At 50.4% G+C, this 5,352-nt stretch overlaps 1 non-coding gene across 1 annotated transcript in view; it reads right to left on the bottom strand.

Moving 5' to 3' along the window:
* Positions 1 to 43, bottom strand: part of LOC143187881 (small subunit ribosomal RNA) — a 1,921-nt gene extending 1,878 nt beyond the window's left edge. The window contains exon 1 of the ribosomal RNA XR_013003346.1: positions 1 to 43. This exon is cut by the window's left edge and continues 1,878 nt beyond it. This is a non-coding gene — a ribosomal RNA (small subunit ribosomal RNA).
* Between the last annotated feature and the right edge of the window lie 5,309 nt (positions 44 to 5,352).

Genomic DNA, 5,352 nt, shown 5'->3' with positions numbered 1-5,352 from the left:
TCTTTGAGACAAGCATATGACTACTGGCAGGATCAACCAGGGAGCGAGCTTCGTAAAGACTCCTCCTCCTCTCCTACTTCACCATCGTCGTCGGTTTCACTTTTGCAGATCACCGATCGACGACACTCTCTTTTCTCTCTAGTTTCTAATTTTCGAGACAAGAATTATCACACAGAGAAATATCCACGAAACTATTCTCTCCGTCGTGATACTTGAGCTCCTTCGGCAACGATCCACCAGCCTTTCACACACAATTCTTCTTCATATGAGAGTGAAGAATCACAGAACATATCCTTCCACAAAAATATTCCTGTGAACTTCCTCTCTCTCGGATCGAGCCGCCCTTTCACACAATTTCCAGAGCCAAGCATCACAGTGATATCTTGCTCGCACGTCACTACTCCTTTCTCATCTTTTACTTTCAATCAATTGGGATTGCACACCTCAACACAATTCAGATAGATCCACAATTTTTCGTGTGCACAAATATCCCACAACACATGTTCAGAAACTCGTGACACGAACAGCAAACTCATGTGATCCACAGTATTAAATCTTTGCTTTTGCGTGTCACGTAAAGATTGTAACTTCGACAAGGAGTCTCGGTTCGTTCATTTATTTGACAATTCCAACATTGGTGTCGGACCTCGACAAGCACGAATCACACACGCCGTTGGTCATCCATCGGTAAGCACGTACACCGGACCTCCGCAGAAAACTCTACGGAGCGGTATACGCTCGCGCTAAGCATCCATCGTACAGGCACGTAAACCACTCACGCTGGTCACTGACGACGAAGCGCGTATCAAGCACGCTGGGCAAAGTCGACAGAAGCGCGTAATAGTGGCATGCCGAAACATATCGAGATAGCGCGTTAAGCGTCGTGCTGGGCATAGCGAGCTGGCGCGGAATGTGCGCGCTGCACATATCGAAAATCTGACACCTCTTGATATTTAGGCTTTCCATTCTCACGTAAGCCCGGCGCCCGCCTTAAAGACGGAACGTTTCGTTCAGTTTAAATAAACTCATTCGCTCGGACAAAGAGTTGATGCTCAGTAAGTACGAGTATACACGCTAGTGCATACAAGTCACCAACGTCCAAAGGACGATTACCACATAAGGGCCATTCGGTCTTAGACACCGACCCGTGGTCATGCTGTGTAGAGAAAGATCCGGAACGTAAACCGTTCGAAGACACTCGAGATACAAGATCCCGAGGAGCGGTGGACTGCTTCTCGACCGAGATCGTAGAATAGCCACGCGCCCAGCGATGCCTCGACCGGCACGCCCGGACCGACGCTTCTCTTATAGATACCGAGTGGCCGGCCGAGAGGCCGGCGACGGCCGACCGTAGCCGCGCGGCCTTACGGTGGGAACTCGCCGCGCGTGCAGCACTCCCGGCCGGTACGCTGCCACTTAGACTCGGCAGATGAACACGTACACGTACGAGGTCGTATAAAAGTAACTTAATACTAAACTGCGGACATTATACTGCTATAATCACAAACTTTCAACATGTTTCAACCACATATTTTAAGACTATATACATACAGATATAGCAATATTGAAAATATTCTAAGTCCCCGTTCGTGTCGCTCCGGAACCGAATGTCGACGGAACGAAATGACAACGGTAGATCCTTATTCCTGGTGCTCGTGGCTCTCTAAAACCATACACTTGTTCTCCTCTGTCTCTTACCTGTGTCGAGATAATCGAGAATCATGGAGCGTTCGTGTCGCTCCGGAACCGAAAGTCGTCGGTTCGAAACGAGAACGTTAGATCCATATTCCTGATCGTTGAGGCACTCTAAAACTATTAGGCTGTTTTGCTCTCTGATGCCCGTGGACCGAGAGAACGTAGAATAACGGAGCGATCGTGTCGCTCCGGAGCCCGAGCGAAAAAATTCTAAGTCCCCGTTCGTGTCGCTCCGGAGCCCGAGCGAAAAAATTCTAAGTCCCCGTTCGTGTCGCTCCGGAACCGAATGTCGACGGAACGAAATGACAACGGTAGATCCTTATTCCTGGTGCTCGTGGCTCTCTAAAACCATACACTTGTTCTCCTCTGTCTCTTACCTGTGTCGAGATAATCGAGAATCATGGAGCGTTCGTGTCGCTCCGGAACCGAAAGTCGTCGGTTCGAAACGAGAACGTTAGATCCATATTCCTGATCGTTGAGGCACTCTAAAACTATTAGGCTGTTTTGCTCTCTGATGCCCGTGGACCGAGAGAACGTAGAATAACGGAGCGATCGTGTCGCTCCGGAGCCCGAGCGAAAAAATTCTAAGTCCCCGTTCGTGTCGCTCCGGAGCCCGAGCGAAAAAATTCTAAGTCCCCGTTCGTGTCGCTCCGGAACCGAATGTCGACGGAACGAAATGACAACGGTAGATCCTTATTCCTGGTGCTCGTGGCTCTCTAAAACCATACACTTGTTCTCCTCTGTCTCTTACCTGTGTCGAGATAATCGAGAATCATGGAGCGTTCGTGTCGCTCCGGAACCGAAAGTCGTCGGTTCGAAACGAGAACGTTAGATCCATATTCCTGATCGTTGAGGCACTCTAAAACTATTAGGCTGTTTTGCTCTCTGATGCCCGTGGACCGAGAGAACGTAGAATAACGGAGCGATCGTGTCGCTCCGGAGCCCGAGCGAAAAAATTCTAAGTCCCCGTTCGTGTCGCTCCGGAGCCCGAGCGAAAAAATTCTAAGTCCCCGTTCGTGTCGCTCCGGAACCGAATGTCGACGGAACGAAATGACAACGGTAGATCCTTATTCCTGGTGCTCGTGGCTCTCTAAAACCATACACTTGTTCTCCTCTGTCTCTTACCTGTGTCGAGATAATCGAGAATCATGGAGCGTTCGTGTCGCTCCGGAACCGAAAGTCGTCGGTTCGAAACGAGAACGTTAGATCCATATTCCTGATCGTTGAGGCACTCTAAAACTATTAGGCTGTTTTGCTCTCTGATGCCCGTGGACCGAGAGAACGTAGAATAACGGAGCGATCGTGTCGCTCCGGAGCCCGAGCGAAAAAATTCTAAGTCCCCGTTCGTGTCGCTCCGGAGCCCGAGCGAAAAAATTCTAAGTCCCCGTTCGTGTCGCTCCGGAACCGAATGTCGACGGAACGAAATGACAACGGTAGATCCTTATTCCTGGTGCTCGTGGCTCTCTAAAACCATACACTTGTTCTCCTCTGTCTCTTACCTGTGTCGAGATAATCGAGAATCATGGAGCGTTCGTGTCGCTCCGGAACCGAAAGTCGTCGGTTCGAAACGAGAACGTTAGATCCATATTCCTGATCGTTGAGGCACTCTAAAACTATTAGGCTGTTTTGCTCTCTGATGCCCGTGGACCGAGAGAACGTAGAATAACGGAGCGATCGTGTCGCTCCGGAGCCCGAGCGAAAAAATTCTAAGTCCCCGTTCGTGTCGCTCCGGAGCCCGAGCGAAAAAATTCTAAGTCCCCGTTCGTGTCGCTCCGGAACCGAATGTCGACGGAACGAAATGACAACGGTAGATCCTTATTCCTGGTGCTCGTGGCTCTCTAAAACCATACACTTGTTCTCCTCTGTCTCTTACCTGTGTCGAGATAATCGAGAATCATGGAGCGTTCGTGTCGCTCCGGAACCGAAAGTCGTCGGTTCGAAACGAGAACGTTAGATCCATATTCCTGATCGTTGAGGCACTCTAAAACTATTAGGCTGTTTTGCTCTCTGATGCCCGTGGACCGAGAGAACGTAGAATAACGGAGCGATCGTGTCGCTCCGGAGCCCGAGCGAAAAAATTCTAAGTCCCCGTTCGTGTCGCTCCGGAGCCCGAGCGAAAAAATTCTAAGTCCCCGTTCGTGTCGCTCCGGAACCGAATGTCGACGGAACGAAATGACAACGGTAGATCCTTATTCCTGGTGCTCGTGGCTCTCTAAAACCATACACTTGTTCTCCTCTGTCTCTTACCTGTGTCGAGATAATCGAGAATCATGGAGCGTTCGTGTCGCTCCGGAACCGAAAGTCGTCGGTTCGAAACGAGAACGTTAGATCCATATTCCTGATCGTTGAGGCACTCTAAAACTATTAGGCTGTTTTGCTCTCTGATGCCCGTGGACCGAGAGAACGTAGAATAACGGAGCGATCGTGTCGCTCCGGAGCCCGAGCGAAAAAATTCTAAGTCCCCGTTCGTGTCGCTCCGGAGCCCGAGCGAAAAAATTCTAAGTCCCCGTTCGTGTCGCTCCGGAACCGAATGTCGACGGAACGAAATGACAACGGTAGATCCTTATTCCTGGTGCTCGTGGCTCTCTAAAACCATACACTTGTTCTCCTCTGTCTCTTACCTGTGTCGAGATAATCGAGAATCATGGAGCGTTCGTGTCGCTCCGGAACCGAAAGTCGTCGGTTCGAAACGAGAACGTTAGATCCATATTCCTGATCGTTGAGGCACTCTAAAACTATTAGGCTGTTTTGCTCTCTGATGCCCGTGGACCGAGAGAACGTAGAATAACGGAGCGATCGTGTCGCTCCGGAGCCCGAGCGAAAAAATTCTAAGTCCCCGTTCGTGTCGCTCCGGAGCCCGAGCGAAAAAATTCTAAGTCCCCGTTCGTGTCGCTCCGGAACCGAATGTCGACGGAACGAAATGACAACGGTAGATCCTTATTCCTGGTGCTCGTGGCTCTCTAAAACCATACACTTGTTCTCCTCTGTCTCTTACCTGTGTCGAGATAATCGAGAATCATGGAGCGTTCGTGTCGCTCCGGAACCGAAAGTCGTCGGTTCGAAACGAGAACGTTAGATCCATATTCCTGATCGTTGAGGCACTCTAAAACTATTAGGCTGTTTTGCTCTCTGATGCCCGTGGACCGAGAGAACGTAGAATAACGGAGCGATCGTGTCGCTCCGGAGCCCGAGCGAAAAAATTCTAAGTCCCCGTTCGTGTCGCTCCGGAGCCCGAGCGAAAAAATTCTAAGTCCCCGTTCGTGTCGCTCCGGAACCGAATGTCGACGGAACGAAATGACAACGGTAGATCCTTATTCCTGGTGCTCGTGGCTCTCTAAAACCATACACTTGTTCTCCTCTGTCTCTTACCTGTGTCGAGATAATCGAGAATCATGGAGCGTTCGTGTCGCTCCGGAACCGAAAGTCGTCGGTTCGAAACGAGAACGTTAGATCCATATTCCTGATCGTTGAGGCACTCTAAAACTATTAGGCTGTTTTGCTCTCTGATGCCCGTGGACCGAGAGAACGTAGAATAACGGAGCGATCGTGTCGCTCCGGAGCCCGAGCGAAAAAATTCTAAGTCCCCGTTCGTGTCGCTCCGGAGCCCGAGCGAAAAAATTCTAAGTCCCCGTTCGTGTCGCTCCGGAACCGAATGTC

Source organism: Calliopsis andreniformis, unplaced genomic scaffold (assembly GCF_051401765.1).
Source record: "Calliopsis andreniformis isolate RMS-2024a unplaced genomic scaffold, iyCalAndr_principal scaffold0400, whole genome shotgun sequence".
Lineage (NCBI taxonomy): Eukaryota > Metazoa > Arthropoda > Insecta > Hymenoptera > Andrenidae > Calliopsis > Calliopsis andreniformis.
The sequence above is the reverse complement of the archived record's forward strand: the minus strand, read 5'-3'. Positions and strand labels throughout refer to the sequence as shown.